At 32.9% G+C, this 22598-nt stretch overlaps 1 pseudogene; it reads left to right on the top strand.

Moving 5' to 3' along the window:
• Positions 1-627: 627 nt before the first annotated feature.
• Positions 628-18563, top strand: LOC125840124 (geraniol 8-hydroxylase-like; annotated as a pseudogene).
• The last annotated feature ends 4035 nt before the right edge of the window (positions 18564-22598 follow it).

Genomic DNA, 22598 nt, shown 5'->3' with positions numbered 1-22598 from the left:
GTAAAATAGCTATTAACTTTACAAAACATAGCAACACTAATATTGCAAAACGTATAAAATCCAGCTAATCTTTGTATTATTATTTATTGTATGTCATGTATAACATTTGAAATACGCACAACATACATTGACATTGACAAAACATACAACCTATCCATGACATACATATAAAAATGCTTCACACATACAGTGAGATACAATAAACGTATATCAATTACCTGCAAATCACTCTCACGAAAATCACCATCACAAACCACCATTATAAGAACCACCCGTTCCATCATAACAATACAAAAATTATTTACATACAAAAGAAGAAAATAAAAAGAGTTTTGTCAGAGTTAATTGATGGGGAGGTTTAGCCTGTGTAGATTATCCCAAAAAGAGACTTATTTTTAGCATTAATTACTCATTCTCATGATTTTATTTAAAATTCAAGACTAAAGTCAATTAATATGGATATAATGGTAAAATAGGCACATCAATTATTATTCGTAAACAAAGTTTTATAAAAAAATGTTTGACTAGTAATCAGGAAGTTTAACGTATGTATTATTAGCCCCCTTTCCTTGAACAAGAGTCTCTCTTCCTTCTTTCAAATTTCCAATTCAGTTTTTATGTCTTCAAACAAACACTGAAAACCAATATACTCCCTATTTCATAACAGAAAAATGGAGTACATTAACATTTTGCTAGGACTGTTATTCGCCTGTTTTATGGTGCGTGGAGTATTGATTTCACTTAGAAGAAGCTAAAGAGTTGCACCAGGTCCATTCCCTTTGCCTATTATCGGTAATCTTCACTTGCTTGGTGACAGACCTCACATATCACTTACTCAACTAGCAAAAAGATATGGTCCAATTATGAATCTGAAATTGGGGCAAATAAACACTGTGGTCATTTCGTCGTCCGTCATGGCCAAACAAGTGATGCAAAAGCAAGATTTAGCCTTTTCCAATAGGTCTGTTCCTGATACACTCCATGCCTGTAATCACTCTAATTACTCTGTTACTTGGATACCTGTCAACAACTCTCAGTGGAAAACAATTCGCAAGATTATGAACATTCACATCTTCTCAGGTAACAAGCTTGACGCTAATGAGCATATTAGGACAAAAAAAATCCAGGAGCTGATTGATTACTGTCACAACAATGGGAAAAATGGTGAAGCAGTCAACATCGGCGGAGCAACTTTCAGGACTTCCCTGAATCTGCTTTCCAACACCATTTTCTCTAAAGATTTGACTGACCCATTCTCTAATGCTTATGCTGCTAAGGAATTTAAGGAATTGGTGCGGAACATCATGGTTGAGGCTGGTAAACCCAATTTGGTCGACTATTTCCCTTTTCTTCAAAAAATTGACCCACAAGGTAGAAGGCGACGCATGACTGGTTATTTTACTAAGGTTCTTCACCTTATAAGTGGTTTGATTGATGAGCGGATAAAGGAAAGGGAAATGGGAAATCGTGCAAATGTTGATGTGCAAGATACAAATAACTATGAGATGTATTTAAAATACAATCAACTGATGTATATAAAATATACAATAACTTTTGTGGGAGTTTCTCTAACCGACAACCATCACTTAAGAGCTATAGTGATGATACAACGATCTTCCTCACGCTGCCAGTGCATCCTATACCTGGCCAAAGGTATAGGACCTAAACTGCCTAATGGATCCACTAGTCTATTTCGAAAAGGGTTCATCTAAAAAGTATGACCCTTTTCTACCCATGATGGCTACATGGTTTAAGGGGGCTGATAGTTGTATGAACTCTTCCCCATCAGTGCTCAATACTACTCCCAAAAATATACTAGCTCTTTATGTTTAAAAACATACTTCTCCTGTGATTTGAGATTAGTGCTCAAAAACTTAGCTCAAAGGCTATCTTGGAAAATCTCTATTTCCCTGCTTGCTTTATTTAGAAAGCTAATACTCTTTTCTGAAAACTAGCCCAAAGGCTCTTTGGAAATCTCAGTTTCCGTTCTTATTTAAATGTGAAAAACATTTAAAAATCTCTTTGGGAATACTTAGTCCCCCTATACTTTTGAAGAAATGAACTTCAAACTTTACCTTTTACTTTTTTCTTAACTTCAAACTTAAGTCTTAAAACAAGTTAAAACATTTGTAAAAGACTTATGAAAACTTGAAGTGAACTTCTCTTACTTGACTTTTGACTTTGATCTTAACTCTTGCTTGAATTGACTCTTAACTGATCCTTGAATTGAATTATGGATTCAAGGATTATGATTTGTGTTTGGAAAGACCTCATGGTGTGTAGGAATGATTTCAAATAGCTAAACTTGAGAAAAGTTACGAAATCACCGTCTTGGAACAAGTTCGCGACGCGGAGATGGTTCTAAATAAATAATTGTGAAATTTAATTTTGAGACAGAGGTGTCCGCGTCCTGTCCGCGATGCGATGACAATTTTTGTACACTGTGGGAACAAGTCCGCGACGCGGACTTGTTTGACGAAGCCTGCTCGACTTTTTCCTTCTTCGTTTTCCAGCCCCAATTCGCCTAAACTCGAATATTTTCCTCAAATTCATTTTAGGTCCCGATACCCAGCGTATGTACTCAAGAACCTAAATCAAAGTAACTCTAAAACACAACGTAAGGATCTCAGAAACTCCACAATTCAACCCAATTCAAGAACAACATTTAAATTCAAGAATTCATGTCAAGAACATCAACTTTCAAACTCTTTTAGGACGAATTACGCTGAAAATAAACATGTTTGGAGCGTGGGTGAATGAACCCAATGCTATGAGAGACTCACATACCTTGTAGGATCAATTCCTTGGCGAATCACAACCAAAATCGATCGTTCTTGGCGAATCTTGCTTTTCCTCTTCTCCTTTCTCTTGCGTTCTTTCTCCAAAAGCCCTAACTCTATTTCTCAAAAGCGTAAACTGAACTAACCCAGTCTTGACCCCACTTAATTTACTTAAAACGGATTTAATTAATTGGGTAAGGAAAAGACCAAACTACCCCTTTTTAAATTCCGGGTTGGGCATTTCTTTATTCGAACAACCCAACTTCCAATGAACATAATTCGCTCATACGAACTCAGAATCGTGCAAAATTGATGGCGTTGGAAAGATAAATCCAAGAGCTTTCCAACCATATCTGGAACTACACCTAAATAATCCTGATCTAGGAGTTATGGTCGATTGAAGTTGACCAAAATCTCAACTTTACATTACTTAATAATTTCCAGATTTCCTTATACTTTCAAAAAAAATGATTATTTCAAGTTCTTAGCTTCTTTCTAGCTATTTCAAGTTGCGAGATGTTACATCTACGTTGTTTGATCAACAGACTGTAGATCCTATATGTGTAATTCATATTGAATTTTAAGGTTCATAATTTCATTCTACGGGTCCAAACTACCGTGGAAGTTTCTACGGACCGTAGATCCAATCCGTAGAATTCATATTAAACTTTAAGGCTCAGAAGTTCATTCTACAGGTCCAAATTACAGCTCGTAAAAGCTTCTACAATTCGTAGATGGGTCCGTAGGAATTGGACCCAAAAATTTGACTCTCTGAAGTTTTTCACGAGTTGATAGTACGGGCCGTAGTTCAATCTACGACCCAAAGAAGGGATTCATAGTTCATGACTCAGAAAACTTTGTTGTGGTAGTCTTTGTAAAACGGTCATAACTTTTGTCACGCCCCGAGCCTACACCCTGGACGGGACCGGCACCCGGAGACCATTTCTAGCCCCAAGCGAACCCTTGGCCTGGCTTTCTTAACTCAGCGGAAACCTAACCCAACAGAATAACTCAATGCTAATGCAAGGTTAGAAAACAACTTAACTTATAAAATATGGCCATAAAGGCAACTCGAAACTCAAAATAGAATATTTACATATATATATAGATGAGAGACTCAAAACTAACTGACTGACTGTCTGTCTATGAAGCCTCTAAAATACTGAAATGGATGTTGGGACAGACCCCGCAACATCCTAATAAAACAAAAACTAAGAACACAAAATAATTGAGTCCTCCGGAATGCAAGGAGGCTCACCACTGACTCTGGAGTGCTCAGCTGGATCAACGATGTGCAGGATGCTGATCCGGGGTACCTGAATCTGCATCATCAAACGATGCAGGCCAACTGGCATCAGTACATGGAATGTACGAGTATGCTGGCTGGAAAGCTAAGCAACATAGGCTAGAAGGAAATCTGGAAGAAACTGAAATAGCTTACCTGGCTCAACTCAACTCAACCTGACTGACTTCTTTCAATATAAGGCAATTTAAAACAAATGTGATATAAAGAAAGACTGTTTAAAACATGCTATAAACTCTGTGTATATACAAGGATACAATAAGCCTGAAATGTATATAGAAATACAATGAACTGATGTATATAAAAATACAATAATCTCTGTGTATGAAAATACAATAACTGTTGTGGGAGTTTCTCTAACCGACAACCATCACATAAGAGCTATAGTGATGATACAACGATCGACCTCACGCTGCCAGAGCATCTTATACCCGGCCAAAGGTATAAGACCTGAACTGCCTAATGGATCCACTAGTCTAATCTGAAAAGGATTCATCTAAAAAGTATGATCCTTTTCTACCCATGGTGGCTAACATGGTTTTATGGGGGCTGTGGGTTCTTTGAACGCTCCCCCAATTCGGTGCTCGATACTACTCCCAAAAATTTACTGGCTCTTATGTTTTTAAAACATATTTCTTCCTACTGATATGAGATAATTACTCAAAAACTAGCCCGAAGGCTCTTTTGGAAATCTCAGTTTCCAACCTTGTTTAAATGTAAAAACATTTCTTTAAAACTTCTTTGGGAATACATAGTTCCCTAATAACTTTGAGAAAAGAACTCAACTTTAAACTCTTTACTTTACTTGAACTCTTGGCTTGATGTGAAACTCTTAACTTAACATGAAACTCTTAACTTTTGACTTGACTTGAAACTCAATACTTAACTTGGAACTTGAGCCTTAGAATGAAGTTAAAACGTTCAATGAAGACTCTTGGAAAACCTTAAAGACTTGCTTTGACTTACTTACTTCTAAGCTTGACTTCACTTGACTTGGAAACTAACTTCACTTGAATTGGAAACTAACTTCACTTGACTTGTAGTTTTACTTGACTTTTAGAAGTACCTTGGAGTGTTGGAAACAACTAGGAAACATAGGTATAATACCTAGGAACATGTATGAAAAAAAAATGGTGAATGAAAGGGAAGGATTGGTGTCCTTGGCACTAGGAGAGGTGCGACAGCCCAGCCCTTTTTTCCCCAAAAATCCGACTTTTTCCCCTTGTTTCTTTCCAATTCTAAACCCTCTCAACCTCAAGGTTTCAGCAGCAACACTTAGAATCATAAAGACCCTTATTATACAATAGATTCAACTCAAAAATCACAGCCAGAAATCTGTACTAAACCAGCAAGAACTTCAACACAACACCACTACAACTTCAACAACCAATAAATCTTCTCTTGGAATTAAAAACGAGTTGGTGTGTGGGGGTATGAACCAACCAACACTAAGGATCATCAATCTCTCAACATACAATAGATCACAACTCAAATACATAGCCCAATCCTGTCCCACAACCAACAATAACTTCAACAACACAACTAACAACATCAACAACAACTAACAACTTCAACAACAAATCCAATCTTTTCTCAAACCATAAACATGAGCTTGGTGAGTGGGGGAAAGGATCAAACCACACAAAGAACTCACATACCTTGATAGGGATCACCCCCGACGAAAATCCACAATGATCTTGACGAATCTTGTTGATCTCCTCTTTCTTCTCTTCTTCTTCTCCTTCTTCTCTTCTTCTTCTCTTCTGCACTCTCAAGAACCCTAACTCTTTCTCTTTCAAAATGGGACAAAATGATCCAAAGATCAGCCTAATACAACAATATAAGCTCAAAAGAAATGATTTGTGAAAAGACTAAAATGCCCTTAAATTTCCGGACGGACTCCTTGCCAACTGCCCCAACTTTCAAAGGGCATAACTCGCTCATACAAACTCAGAATCGAGCAAACTCGGTGGCGTTGGAAAGATCATTCCACAAGCTTCGAAACCATAACTGGAACTACTCCTAACTCATCCTGAGCTAGGAGTTACGACTGCTCAAAGTTGGCCAAAAACTCACTGATTTCCACACTTAGCCAAATTTTCAGATTTTTGAACTTAGCCAAATTTTCTAGATTCTGGACTGCCAAATTTCCAGATTTTAAATTTTTCCAAAAATGACTATTTCAAGCTTCTTCAAAGCCACTTCAAATTGTCGGATGTTACAACTTTTTACTTCTAACTCTAAATGAGGAAAACTTGGTGGCGTTGGAAAGAAAACTCATAACCTTCAATGATAGATAATGAGCCACCTAAATCATTATTTTCTAAGAGATATGATCGTTTAAAGTTGACCTAAATAGAATGTTATGTTAAAACTTAATCGGTAAGGAAGCTTTCAACTCAACTTTGTGCTAGGGGATTCTTATGACCTTAATTCATATCCAAATTCATTCTCAAACTAAAGAATTGACCTTAACACCTAAGAATAATTTAAGAATCACCCGATACGACCTTACACACAAATGAAGAATGGTTCGGCCTTAAAGTTGTGAAAATTGTTTTATAATCAATTTTTCCTAATAATAATTCTTTTTCAATTGATAATATACCTAATCCATTTAATCTCTCTTCAAAGTTCTTGATTTTCTTGAAAATCTACATTCGATTTCTCACTAATTTCTTCTCCTCTTTCTTAAATTTTATTGCCATCTAGCTCAACATGATTAGCTTTATTCATTTAGAGAACATTCTTCTATATTTCTAGATTCTTCAATATTTTCGGAATTTATTTTTTTATATTATTTGTTAAAATTTTATCAAAGCCTCCTTTTCAAGATTCTATTAGATTTTAAATTTTTCTCTTTCTTTTGAGTTTCGAATGGTCAGATTCATATTTTCTAGTTGACATATTTAAATTTTAACAAAGTAATTAAAACATACCTACAATACAATAACAAAAATAATAAATACAAGATAAATAATTACAAATAAAACGATGAAACATGATGAAAAATTTGAAGACTAGATTCCAAGATATGTTGTAGTTGATGCTTTGAAATCTTGCCTCAAAGCTTGAAATTTGGGAAAGAACAACAAATGGTACATAAACACTTGCTGTATTTTCTTACTCTCTTTCGTTAGAAAATAATAGAACTCAAACATACTATATCTTTGAGCAATTGAAATTATGGAGAAAGTGACAAAAACATTTACCAACTTTGTGTATAAAAATAGAGAAAATGATCAAAATGGTCCCTGATATATGAGGGTTGCTTTACATTGATCCTTAATATATTCCACATGATTCATATGGTCCTTAATGTATTATAAAAGGTACTCAATTTGGTCATTTGCCCTAAAAGTAACAAATCTATTAGTTAAATTTAACGGCGGGCCCACTAAAAAATAAAATACCAAAAGCTCCCTTCTCCTTCATCGGGCATAGATGAAAAGCTTGGCCTAATTCTTCTCCCTTCTCTCTTCTCCGGCGATTATAATGTTCTAGGCCATCGACACACCACTGCTCGTCCACCAGCCAGCCGTTGCTGTCCACTTCAGTCCCTCCTCCATCCATCCTCTGTTTCCACTGTTTATTAGCCCTAATTCAAAATTAGGATTTCTAAAAAAAATTATATTTATTAGTATTAAGTTAGAAAATTAGTTTATTTTTTTACATTGTTATTGATATTATAAGATTTGATCCTATATTTAGAATTGTTAGTGTCTCTAGTGAGAGCCAATTGTATATGTGTTCGTCACAATTTTTTTTAACAGACCCTGTGTCCCTGTGTTTGAGGCAACATTTTTCAGCTTAAATTCAACCAAGCAAATTTCATGTTGAAGGCATTGTAAAAACGAATTCACAATTTATATAAAACAAGATGAACTCGGTCCTTCAATGTTTATCAAAAGTAGAACTCAATTATCTGAACCATACTTTTGAGAAGTAATATTTTTAAAAGTGGAAGAGGGATCCTTTTGATGGCTAAGGTAAAAAAAAATGCACAAACTCTCTTAAACAGAACTTCTGATGGGAAGACGTAGAGAATGAAAGAGAAAGGGAGCTTTTGGTATTTTTATTTTTTCGTGGGCCCCAACGTTAAATTTAACTGATGGATTTGTTACTTTTAGGGCAAATGACCAAATTGAGTACATTTTATAATACATTAAGGACCATATGAATCTTGTGAAATATATTAAGGATAAAAATAAAGTGACCCTCATATATTAGGGACCATTTTGATCATTTTCTCTATAAAAATATGTCTGATGAGAAAGTAAACCAATATTTAATTATTAAATAAATGAGGAAAAAGAGTGTAGTAGCCAATCAAAAAAGAAAAGTACGAGTATAAAAAATAGGAGTGTTATAAAATAATATATTGTGGATGTCCACTACATCAAGAAGTTACTCCATTACTTTCCTCCATTATGAAGATAATCATAACCTCCAAAACCTCCATCTTTATAACCATTATTCTTGTAACCTTTCACTTCCATAACCTCCCCATTATATTCATGTTAATGTCATGTTTATGAAAACCTTTTATATGCCTCTATGTTACACTATAAATAGAGGCATAAGGGTTCATATTGTATACACTTGAAGACTTGGAATAATAAGAAAAGCTCTCATCTCTTGTCTCCCTATTTCTATTGCTTTCATCTTCTATATTTCTTGTCTTATTTTGCTTTAGTTTTACAACACGTTATCAACACGAATGTTCTACCATTGCAGGATTGAAGCAAAGTAAATAAAAGAAGGTAAAATAATTGTGTTTATTTTTCTCTTGGAAACAAGGTAAATTATTGTGGAATCTATTTTATATTTTACTTGTGAACAAGGTGAATGATTAATATTATTGTTATTGTGCATTTCTTTTTCCACCGATGACTATATATACTTTCTTTTGTATGTGAAACTTATTTTATATTTTATTTATGATTATGCTCACTGTTTTGGTTATTGCATGAGCTTTTAAATTATTTTATTTTGTTTGTGAATTATTTTGGGTTCACATGGAAATTGAAAAAAGAGTGGTGTTAATGAGCAGTTTTATTTTAGTGTAATTGGAATTATTATTTTCTTAGTGTGCAATTGATTCTTTGATTTATAATGGTAATTCAGTAACTTAATTATTGTGCACCAAACATAATATAATATAATGCTATATGTAACTCTCTGTTTTGACAAGTTTAAGATATTAGTACATACTTTGTTGATAATATTTTTATTGTGTTTCTTTTGTTCTATATTTATTTGTTCATGTTAATCACAAAGTGACAATATTTTTTTAAGGCTCAATGGTGAGTCCTATTATATTTGTCTTATTATATCATAAATTGAGGATAAGACGAAGGATTCAAGTCCTATCGCACCAAGAGAGCAATACATCGGGTGAGAGTACTCCTGGTGCATCATGATAATAAAATGTTGGGTTGGGTCCCAACAAACAATGACCTAACATGCCTTCTTATGGGTAAGACGTTGGGTTCAAGTCCCAGCATAATATAATGACGATGTAATGATGACTGAGCAAATTGATATACTCTTGATAAAAGTCATGAAATCCGCTCAATTGATTTGCTCCATTCTCTTATGTGAATGTGGTAGCAGTGCATAATATGTCTGAAAAATGACAAGTGGTTGAATGTATGAATATGGGTGTGGTAAAATGCTAATGGTCATCATTGTGGTAATTAAAAGGAAGAACATTATGGATTCTTAAGACGTTCCTTCAAATGTAAAGATAATTTTGTACATTAAAGTGGTATAAAAAGTTATTGGACACATTATTTCTCAAGATGGTCCTTCAAATGTGAAGGTAATTGTTAGAGGTAATTTTTATCCATCAAAGTGGTATGAGAAGTTATTGGGCACATTGTTGTTGGTGCAATCCAATTTGAAAAGTTTTGTAAATCCTCCATCAAAATAAAGGAATACAAAGTGGTAGTACAATTGGTACATTTGACCTCTTAAAGTGATGTTTTGGTGAGTCACATAAATTTGATAATGCCAAAGCATGACAATGAGTTTCTAATAAAAACTTATGGAGAATGTACAAATGGATATAGTTCATTTCTTGAAGAAAATGTGACTTGTGTTCGTATGGATAAGAACATGTTCATGTATTGTTGGATGAATGTCACATCTCACCTCTACGGGAGGTTTGAGAGATTGAAAGAAAATATTTTGACATAAATGGTCATTCTGGTCATATACTTTGAGTACTACACAAATATTGTGGTATGTTTTATTATGAACTATGGGAGGACAAAAGAAAGAAATAAATCTTTTCTATAAAGGTTGTGGCCATGATCAAAATAAATGTTGTTGTGGGGCAACACAAATTTGTCATTGGTTGTCAAGAAATAAGTCTTGCATGTAATAATTTTAGCCATGATAATAATAATATTTTTTTCCTTGATGGAGATGGTCACCATAAAAATGATGTGAAATTTATGGTAGTACACAAAATTAATTGAGAGTTCCGAAAGAGCTGATTTGTTACTACTCGAAATGAAATTGTTCATAATATTGGAATTGTAGTAAGTCTCAAAAGAAACTTTTTAAGTTTCGGAGAAATTGAAAATTATTATATTGAGACTGTAAATTATTGAAAGATTAAATATCTTCAGATTACTACAATCAAAGTGGGTTATGAATATTTACATAAAAGGTTACCTGCCTTTCTCTTGTTTGTTGAATAAAAATATGAGCATGATGAAGGAATCACATGCAAAAGTAAACTAAAAGTTTACTAGAATAAATATCAGTTGGCATAACCGATTGGCCATTCTGGTTCAGAGTGATGCAAAAGAAGTTGAGAATTCACGTGGCTATATGTTTAAAGAAATAAAAGATTCTTCAAGATTCTGTTTTGTTGCTTGTTCTCATGACAAAATGATAATTGTATCAACTAAGGTTGGGATTGTACCCCTGAAATTATTTGGAACATATAGAAAGGTGAATATGGGCCCGTTCACCTGCCATGTGGACCGTTCACTATTATGATTTAATAGATGCATCTATGGTATGGTCACATCACACATGTGCATTTGTGTCAACTTACAAATTGGTTTTTGTAAGGTTGCTTGCTCGAATTGTTAAATTAAGAGCACAGTTCCAAACTATAAAATTATGTTGATAATGTAGGTTGGTTTAGCAGAAATTGTATGCCTCCAATTATAGCTAGAGCAATGACTATGAGAACAAATCGCTCAAATAAAATTTGGTATGAGATGAGTTTATTTCAGGATAAACTACATTATTAGACATACATCACTACTATATATACTAATATTATCTTTACTTTTAAACAATTACATGTATTACCATTTTTAGTATTTTATACCATATATTAATATATTATTTTAAAATACTATTAGATATCCACATCCCTTAAAACTATTATTGATTAATTATCTGCTTAAATAACTCTTTCACTCCAAATCAACCATTATCTCTTAATTCTCCCCTCCCATGTTTATCACTCAATTATGTCTCCTCCTTTCTGATTCAAGAATTTCACCTTACAATTTCATTTCAACCATAGTTAATCTACACTCTTCTTCTCAAGATATCATCACCACAAATTCTCCTGAACCCAAATATCATTTTGTATTTTTCATTTATCACGAGTTCCAATCACAGTAACTGCTACAGAGAAAACTTTCAATTCATAGTGGATCTTGATTGTTTGTCTCCGAAAGAAATGGATCTTAGTTTTGATTATGTTATGCCACAGTGAAAAAGGATCAAAGGGAATATTGTAGAGAGTTTTTGTTTGCTGGTGTTCTTCTAAGACTTTCTTTGGTTACTGTGATATGGATGTGGTAGTATCAATATTACTTTGATATTGCCCTTGAAACATGTGTATCCAATAAGTAGTAATCTTAATTAAGATCCGAGTTGTATTTTTAGTAATGGGGTATCTGAACATGTATATGTATCCACTATATATTAAATTTCGAATACATGATTTTTAACAACACAATGATATTAATGATACGACAGATACTCTACAGTCGTGATTTGTTCATAGATTCATGTGTTTCAACTACATTTCATATTTAGATACACATATTTAAATGTATATGTTTATTATGTATTCGAGATACATATTTTTGGATATAACATATGAAATTTAGATACACATAATTAGATGTATATGCTTCTTCTTTTTGTATATTCCATATTTAGATACACATAATTAGATGTATATGTTTACTATGTATTCGAGATACATGTTTTTGGATATAACATATGCAACTGATACTTGATACATCAAATTCATACTAGATACATATAAAAGTTACATGAAATTAATATATATATATATATATATATATATATATATATACATAAAATTAATACTGGATACGTATAACAAATACATGAAATTAATGCTAGATACTTCTATGATACATATGAATGTACTTGTATGACACTCATGTATCTAAATATTTAGTTTGTTGGATACATCATATATTGATAATAGATACATCAAATTAATGAATTTATTATTTTAAGAGTAATAATTTGAAATTAATCAAATTACATTACCAAGATATACATGTTTTTATTTTATATTAATAATATTAATGAATTTATTATTTCAAAGAATAATAAAATGAAATTAATTATCTATGTATTTTGAAAATCCTCAATTGCTCCTCTAATTAAGGAAATAAGTTACAACCAATTAATTTAAATAAATAAATTTTGTATCTCAATTTTAAAATTTGACAGATACATGTATCTCATGGTTCAGACTCATGTATCCTAATCATAAAATATGGTAAAGGAAGTAATATTTGAAACTATTGGGAATCTTAATAATTAAGACCTAAACTAGTGGGATTTGTGTGATTTGCCTTTATTTAACGTGTATGCATCAAGCCAACAAGGTTCTCCCATCACAATTGGTTCTGGGTCAGGAACCAAATAATTTCCATCTAAAAATTTGATGTGTGCATATATGATTTTATTGCTCCACCACGCACAAAGATGAGGAGATATGTTTAGCAGCTGAAATTATGTGTGGGGTGAATTATCTAGATCCTCGTTAAAAAAAGTGTGAACTTGAAGTTCAAGAGATAATTCATTTGCAAAATGTTGCAAATAATTTGTCAGATGTATTTGCTGATCCAATATTTTAATTAAGCTGCAAATGCTCAAGTAAATAGTCCTTGAAGGATAGAGTCTATGGTACGCCAGAAGCGTGATATACCAATCGATTCCAAACGTAAAATTCCTTAAGGAAGGAGAGGAGCAAATTATCAAAATGGTCATGATAATGAGGTAAGAGCTTTGAAAGAGCACTATGACATAACACTTCATAAAACCTTGGCAAAGGTTCAAGTACCTGAAAATGATGAAAAATGAAGAGATCTCGATAAGTTATGTCGTATTGGAATCAAATCAAAATGACCGTCGACGGTATATTTGATATGAAGTAGCACTCAATTCTCCATGTGGTTACGATGATCTTAAATTCGTATATGTCATATAATGTGGACTATTTAAATGATTGGCCAAGTAAAATGTACTATTCAAGTTTAATTTGTTTCACTTAGAAAAGTGATGATTTTGAACTTATAGTTCAGAGATCAAAATATATGTCAGTGGGGTACAAATGAATCATTGTGCGAAAGTATAACCGTATAAGATATAAAGTATTGTTTGTGCCTCGGGGCTTAAAGGGTTTTCGCAGAAGCCCTGACATTATTAAATGGAGATATGTTCTCCAGTGGCGGATGCAATGAGACTTATTTCAGTCTGGCAATAGATGAAATACTTGAATATGTATAATGATTGATTATCATGTCTAACTAGACAATGAAGGTTATATGAAAATTCTTGAAGGATTTAAAAGGTCTTAAAACAATTCCATTAAGTACCCAATGGTTCTGAGATTGCTTAACACAGAGAAAGAATCTTTTCAACCTCATGAAAATGATTTAAAATGTCATGTATTAGTGCAATTGGTGCACTTACATATTGTTGGTTATGCAAATGGAAGATTATTTGATACATATATATATATATAAAGTTATGTGAGGGGATTGTCATATTATCATTCAAGTTATGCCAAGAAACTAACAAAGCAAGTTTCTCAACACATAGAAAATCTGTGATTTTCTTTGAGAAGAAAAGATGAGCAACGTATAAAATTGAAATGATCAATCTCTGAGTTAGAAATGATTTGATTATGTAGATGCAGAATATTTATTTGATCTGCATAAAGCTTGATCGCAAATGAACTATTTGTTTACTTATGGAGGCACAACAATATCTTGGCATTCAAAGAAACAAACATTGGTAACCACTTCTTCAAATTATACAGAAATAATATTGATCTATGAAGTAAGTCAGGAGTGTGTATGGTTAGAATCATGATCTATCATATTCAGAAAATATGTGATTTTCCTTTGGCAAAGGATATTTTAACCACCATATACAGAAATAATATATAGCTCAATTGAAGGGAGGATACAATCAAAGGAGGTCGGACAAAACATATTTCACCAAAAACACACATGATCTTCAACAAAATGGTGAGATAGACGTTCAAAGACCCATTCAAGTGATAATCTTGTAAACTTATTCACTAAGGATTGCCAACATCAATATTTGAGAAGTTGTGATATAAGATTGGAATGTATCGTCTTCGAGATATCAAGTAAAGTTTTTATTAGGGGGAGAAAATACGCGTTGTACTCTATTCCTTAAGCATGGTTTTATCCCAATTGGGTTTTCCTGGTAAGCTTTTTAACGAGGCAACATTCTAAGTGTATTAAAAGATATGTGTACTCTTTTTCCTTCACTAGGATTTTTTCCACGGAGTTTTTTCCTAGTAAGGTTTTAACGAGGCATATTATCTATGGACATCCAAGGGGGAGTGTTATAAAATAATACATTGTGGATGTCCACTATATCAAGAAGTTACTCCATTACTTTCCTCCATTATGAAGATAACCATAACCTCCATAACCTCCACCTTTATAACCATTATTATTGTAACCTTTCACTTCCATAACCTCCCCATTATATTCATGTTAATGTCATGTTTATGACTAACCTTTTGGATGCCTCTATGTTACACTATAAATAAAGGCATAAGGGTTCATATTGTATACACTTGAAGATTTGGAATAATAAGAAAAGCTCTCATCTCTTGTCTCCCTATTTCTATTGCTTTCATCTTCTATATTTCTAATCTTATTTTGCTTTAGTTTTACAACAAGGAGAAAGTTTTCTAACATTTTTCAAGAAATGAAAAAGGTCAAAAGTAAATGTCTAAATGAACTTTTCATATGAATAGTGAAGTGGAAATATATATATATATATATATATATATATATATATATATATATATATATCTTTCTACCAAAAAAGTAGCCAATCTTTTTAAATCTAAAAAATATACTTCTACAAGTCTATATATAAGTCATGGTTGCTAAAAAAGGAGCCCCTAAAGTTGTTGTTTTACCTGCTTTACCCAATAGACGGCCCTATGCGGAGTCTTAGTATTATGTCACGTAAAATGCATATATACTAGTTCAATTTTATACAAATTTAAATGTTTACTTATGGATACTCAAAAATTGGAGGGCATAAATGTCAGTTGAAGAGCATATTTATGTATTATGTCTTTAACAAAATGGAAAAAAATCCAGTTAATCTATGTATTTTGTTGTATGTCATGTATAACATTTGAAATAGACATAATACATAAACGTGACCCTTAACTTGGTTAAACTAGCATCCATATATGACCTTTCATTTTGTCAGCATTTTTACTATCCAAAACTTTGAACAATAAACACTCAAATCCTACCTGGAAAAATGCGCGAAATACACCCAAATAATGCACGCACGTTAAAGGTAAAATTCATAATTATGCAATACAAATTCTGCAAAATTAAAATGTTATTATAACAATCTTGTGGGAGAGTTAACCCCCGCAAAATGGCCCATTAAAATTTTATATTTCGGAGGTTATGTACCCCTACAAATTAAAAACTATTTTTTTGTCAAAAAGATTGCGGATGTAGAAACCCCTGCTAAATGAGATTTAATAATTTGTATACAATGGTTGTTAAATGAAATATTTGTGATGGTATTTAAAACTGTTGTAATAGTAAATTGTGGGAGTTTTTAAAACCGCAAAAGGCAATTATAATCCCTGCAAAATGAGTATTTTTTTAAGTGATTTTAGTTAGGAATAAAACGTGTCATTTAACTTAGCCTCAACTAATATCACGCATATGACCTGCAATATTCGAGTATTTATTTGTTCAAATTTTGAGTAGTTAAAGTGTCTACTTATACACTGACAAAATTAAAAATTATAGTTATCAGCTGAAACAAATTAAATGTCATATTTATATATTATCTCAACATGCATTGACAGTCGCAAAACATACAACCTATAATATACAGTGATATAGACAATTGAATATCGTTACACTGAGATACAGTAAACACTACAAATCACTACAATAACCTTCAAATAACTACCATGAAAATCACCATAAAAAAACCACCATTATAAGCATCACCCATTCCATCATAACAATACAAAAAATATTTTCATAAAAAGAGAGAGAGAGAGAGTTTTGTTGGAGTTAAATTTCATACAGGAGTCTCTTTTCCTTCTTTAAATGGAGTACGTTAACATTTTGGTAGGACTGTTATTTGCCTGTTTTTTGGTGCGTGGAGTTGTTATTTCACTTAAAAGAAGCAAAAGAGTTGCACCAGGTCCATTCCCTTTGCCTATTATCGGTAATCTTCACTTGCTTGGTCATAAACCCCACATATCACTTGCTCAACTCGCAAAGAAACATGGTCCAATTATGAATCTCAAATTTGGGTAAATAAACACGGTCGTCATTTCTTCATCAATCTTGGCTAAAGAAGTAATGCAAAAGCAAGATTTGAGCTTTTCGGGCAGGTTTGTTCCAGACGCACTTCGTGCCTGCAATCACTCTAATTGCTCTGTTATTTGGTTACCTGTACTCAATAACTCTCAGTGGAGAAGATTTCGCAAGATTATGAACTCTCACATCTTCTCAGGTAACAAACTTGATGCTAATGAGCATCTGAGGACTAAAAAAATCCAGGAACTGATTGATTATTGTCACAAGAGCGGGGAAAATGGTGAAGCAGTGAATATTGGCAGAGCAGCTTTCAGGACTTCCCTGAATCTTCTTTCCAACACCATTTTCTCAAAAAATTTGACTGACCCATTTTCTGATTCTTCTAAGGAATTTAAGGAATTGGTGTGGAACATCATGGTTGAGGCTGGTAAACCCAATTTGGTAGACTATTTCCCTTTTCTTCATAAAATTGATCCACAGGGTGTAAGGTGACGCATGACTGACTATTTTACAAAGATTAATCACCTTATGAGTGGTTTGGTCGATGGCCGACTAAAGGAAAGGGAAATGGTAAACCGTTCAAATATCCATGTGTTAAATGCCCTTCTCAACATTATCCCCGAATAAATTGATAGGCATCATATCGAGCAACTGTGTCTGGTTAGTTTATTTTCTACCTCAATTTCTCCTCCTGCAAAAGTATAGTCCTCTGCAAAATGGTTATCATATATTGATGATCAGTTATCTTGAATGATGCGATCACCTCATCAAAAAGTTTTGATGGTACAGCGAACATTTTATCAAATATTTAATTGTATTTTGGTAGCTTGCTTAAATGTTTGTGGTAACAATGCCACGCCTTCTTTGGTCCCCTTTTTACCCTTGACAAAAAATTCAGAAATTTCAGCAACATGTTTTTTGGATCTGTTTCATATATGGAATCTAAGCCATAGGATCTTAAATTAGAAAGTTTTGCAGGACTTGTTTGTAGCAGGGACCGATACTACATCAAATACATTGGAGTGGGCTATGGCTGAACTACTCAAGAATCCACATACTTTGGAGAAAGTACAAAAAGAACTTGCACAAGTAATTGGCAGAGGCAAACTAATAGATGAAGCTGATGTTGCAAAATTACCTTACTTGAGGTGCATCGTGAAAGAAACCTTTCGAATACACCCACAAGTTCCTTTCTTAATTCCGCGCGAAGTTGAGGAAGATGTTGAGCTTTATGGCTATACTATTCCAAAAGACTCACAAGTTCTTGTGAACGTATGGGCAATAGGGAGGGACTCTAGTCTATGGGAAGACCCTTTGGACTTTAAGCCAGAGAGATTTTGGGAGTCAGACATAGATGTTAGAGGTCGAGATTTTGAGCTCCTTCCATTTGGTGTTGGTCGAAGAATTTGCCCTGGATTGCCTTTCGCTATCAGGATGATTCCAGTCACGCTCGGTTCATTTCTAAATACATTTAATTGGAAGCTACATGGTGAACTTGCACCTAAAGAAATGAATATGGAGGGAAAATTTGGTATTACCTTTGCAAAAGCTCAACCTCTGCTAGCTGTACCTATTCCACTGCAGATGTTGGGATAAACTTAAGATTTTAAGTTGGCATCAAGAATAATACAACATCTATAATATGTCAAAATGTTAAATAAGTCATTGTATTTGTAGATCTATCCTTGAAATAATATTCTGAAATGACAGTACTATTTGGAAATAGTAACTATTTTTGGCAAACATGACCAGTAAACAAGAATAGAAGGACTAGTTCTTAGGAATACAAAATTAGAATTTTAGCATAAAAAGTTGGCACTATCCTAATTAGAACATTCTGAAACTATACTGTTGAAACTTTACAGATAGTTTACTTAGGAATCTCTTTACTTATTGCCAAATTTTCTTCATTTATTCTGATCATTATCTTTGGTCATTTGCCTATGCATTTAACACAATTTTGTAAGAAGAAATGCTGTTGTGAATTGAAACAAGAGTACAACTAGGTGTCACTATTAAAAAATGGTTCAAAACCGAGGGTCAAAATCAACGAACAGGGTTGATTGTTTAAGGAAAACGACATCAAACCAACGGATAGTGCATCGTTGATTTTGTCACAAGGTTTTAACTGGATTCTCTTTTGGTGTAACCAAAAAGAGAGCCCAAACTCTGATACCAATTGTTAGAATGTATGTGTCCATTAGCAGTCAATGGACTAAGTCCCTGGATAGAATAACAATGTGGAAATTTGAATAATAAAAATCAAACACAAAAACTTTTACCTGGAAACCCTTGCTCAAGGGAGGAGAAAACTACGACCTGTCCTCACAGGATTTTCAACTCAACTCTATTTCACCAAAAATAGAGCTCAGATTCATATTACAGACTCCAGTAATCTAGGAATTAACCTACTAATTCCTTCCCCTGGTTGTAACAACTCTGCTACCAGACAAGATCTAAGCAACACTTATATTACCCACTACACAAGCTAACTCTAGCCAATTTAGACTTTATGATCCAAACTCAGCTAACTCTAGCTAAACTTTGGAATAACACACAAGAACTTGACACTGGTCTAATTCCTTTATAGCTTAGAAATAGATCTAGAAATATAAATCCTAACGCTACGAACAATGACAACTCTATCAGGTTCCTTGTTGTTCTCTGAGTTGCATTTCCTGAGAGAATGAGGCTTTTGCTTTCTTCAAAATACTGATGTGCAAAAACTTATTTGTGTCAATAGAGAATAAACATATTATAGGGTAGGCACAAACACACAAAGCAATGACGTTGGCTGAGAGTCTGTTGTACTGCAGGAGGGGCGCACCAACCACATCAGATGTTGCAGAGTTGCACCTTTAGCCAGCTGTCATTTTCATTTTACGGACACTCTCAGTCTACCATGGGATCTGGTCCGAAGTTTGTTAAATCATCAAAACTTGAGAGACAGGTCAAAATAACATTTTCCTCTTTTTTTATGATGACAAACTATTTGACTTCTTCCCCCTTTCACTTTATTCCCCTATCACCAAGCAATCAATAGACAATCAGGTCCTCTTGTGATCCCAGACAGATCCCAAGGCCTTAACTGTTCTTTATAAAAAGCTAAGACTTTTGTGTAATAACTAACAACAGGGAGATGGATTTGATGAAAATACCAGTATTACCAGAATTATTCTCTGGTCGAGTTTGTTGGCCGATTTTTCTTTTAGCAGATAAGGTAACATGTTAATCTTGAAGCTGTGTCTAGTTTGATATTAGCATTGATTACCGTTTGACTTATCGTTCATCTGCTGGTAGGTTGTAAATGCAGTATCTATTGTTAGAACCGAAATAATTAGGTTTAATATGGAAGCTAGCAAAGCAAATCTCGAAAGACCATGAGTAAGAAGACAAATGAGAAATATACCAAAAGACACAAAGATTTAACGTGGTTCGGTCAATCGACCTACATCCACAAAGGAGATGAACAATCCACTGTATAAATATGAGAGTACAAAATATAGAGAAAAACAACCTCAACCAATTCACTCGGATTACATGGGAGGTTCACACAAGTGATAACGTATCAAGCTTGTGTCCCACAAATTTTCTCCCTAATCAAAACTCTCAAAGCCTTTAAGACTACATTGTGAATGTTGATTAAGTTAAAAGGAACAACATATATTTATGGAGCTAAACTTTTTCCTACAAAAAAAGGACTAGTCAAATCTTAAACCTTTTCCTAAAAGGAATACCTATTTATGTTAAGAAACTCAGGGCAAATAAAACCCAACATCTATTGCACATTTGCACAAGACTTCGAGGGAAAGGATGAAACACTTTTAAGAACAATAAAGAAGGATACATACATGTATATGATTGTGATAGAGTGTTATGAATCGCTGAAATACATCCTCAAAATTCATGTTGTTGCGTTGGTGACCTTGAGAGAAGGTAATTTTAGACTATTATTTCAAATGCAGTTTAATATTCTATTTGTTTCAATTTGGTTGTCTTACTTTCTTTTGTAGTCCATTTCAAAAAATTAAAAGTCATTTTGGTATATTTTACATATCCGATCACAAGATTCAAAAGTGCTCTTACTTTCTTAAACTTCGTGTCAAGTCAAAACTAGACAAACAAATAAGAAGAGGGAGTAGTGAAATCAATATTAGTGATAGGTTTTTTTTTTTTTTTTTTTTTTAAGTTATATTTGTACTCATTCATCTGGTATACTAGATGAAAGCTAAGTATTGTTTGCATCTAAGGATTCAATCCATTTTCCATTGCCAGATAGTGATTCCTTGTTAGAAAAGGTGTTCCAAATACTCTACTACTTAAGGTTTTGAGATTACTTATATCAGAAACCGATACTTATGATGACATGTCTTTATTACTATTACTTGCTCCAAAATAAGAAAAATAGAAAAATTAAATTATATATATTTCTTCAGTATTCATTTATGGGAAAATTGTATGAAATAACAAACTATTAATTCAAATTAAATGTTATAGGCATAGTTTGTTTTATTTGTAATTCGCAACAAATATCCATGTTTTTTGCCATCTAGCGGTACCCCACTCGGAAGGTATATGTGTTGTATAAAAATTAATTGTATATATATATATATATATATATAGCATTTGTTTGTATATAATTTGTTGTTTGTATATCTGTCATAGTTATACATAACAAGACATGTCTGTATAATCTCTTTATGTATATAAGTAGTAATTTTGTTTATATACAATTACTATGTTTTAGTTTATTTAGGGATAAGGGTTTGAAAAATACCCTAACTTCCGTCGGATTTGCTGTTGCGATACTAAACTTTTATGAGGACCTATTACCTCCCTAGACTATTTAATACCGTATTTTTACCCCCTGAACTATTTAATAGTGTATTTTAAAGGTATATATGTGTCCACGTGGACACATAACTATTTATAATTTTGCATTATTTTTTATGTCCACGTGGACAAATATATATGTTTAAAATATGGTATTAAATAGTCTAGGGAAGTAATAGGTCCTCATGAAAATTTAGTGATTTGACCAAAGTTAGGGTATTTTTCAGACCCTTATCCCGTTTATTTATACAGATTCAATTTGTTGTTTGTATATTTTTCATTGATATACATAACAAGACATATTTGTATAATCTCTTTATGTATATATGTAGTACTTTTGCTTATATACAATTACTATGTTTTAGTTTGTATACATATCAATATACAGATTACCGAAATATACAGATCAAGACATGGCAGGTTTTTATGTATAAGTATACCAAAATATACAAATATAGATTTTTACGTATTTGTATACCGAAATATACAGATTCATAGCCATAGCAAACATAAAATTTGCTATGAAGCGCAATTATACAAACTATAAATATAGCATACAAATATGATTTTTATGTTTGCTAAACCTAAAATTTACTATTTATTTTTATTTATATAGAGTTTTGCCAAGTCTATAAAGGACATAACGTTGAAGTCCAATTGAAATTGTACTTATAAAAAAATTGTAATTGTTTTACATTATTATTTATTAATGTTGTTGATGATTTTTATTAGGAATTGGATTTGTAAACGTTACCTCATTCAAATAGGATTTGGACAAAGGTTTATATGTGAATTGTG

Source organism: Solanum verrucosum, unplaced genomic scaffold (genome assembly GCF_900185275.1).
Source record: "Solanum verrucosum unplaced genomic scaffold, falcon-dt-bn FXZP01000180.1, whole genome shotgun sequence".
NCBI lineage: Eukaryota > Viridiplantae > Streptophyta > Magnoliopsida > Solanales > Solanaceae > Solanum > Solanum verrucosum.
The sequence above is the reverse complement of the archived record's forward strand: the minus strand, read 5'-3'. Positions and strand labels throughout refer to the sequence as shown.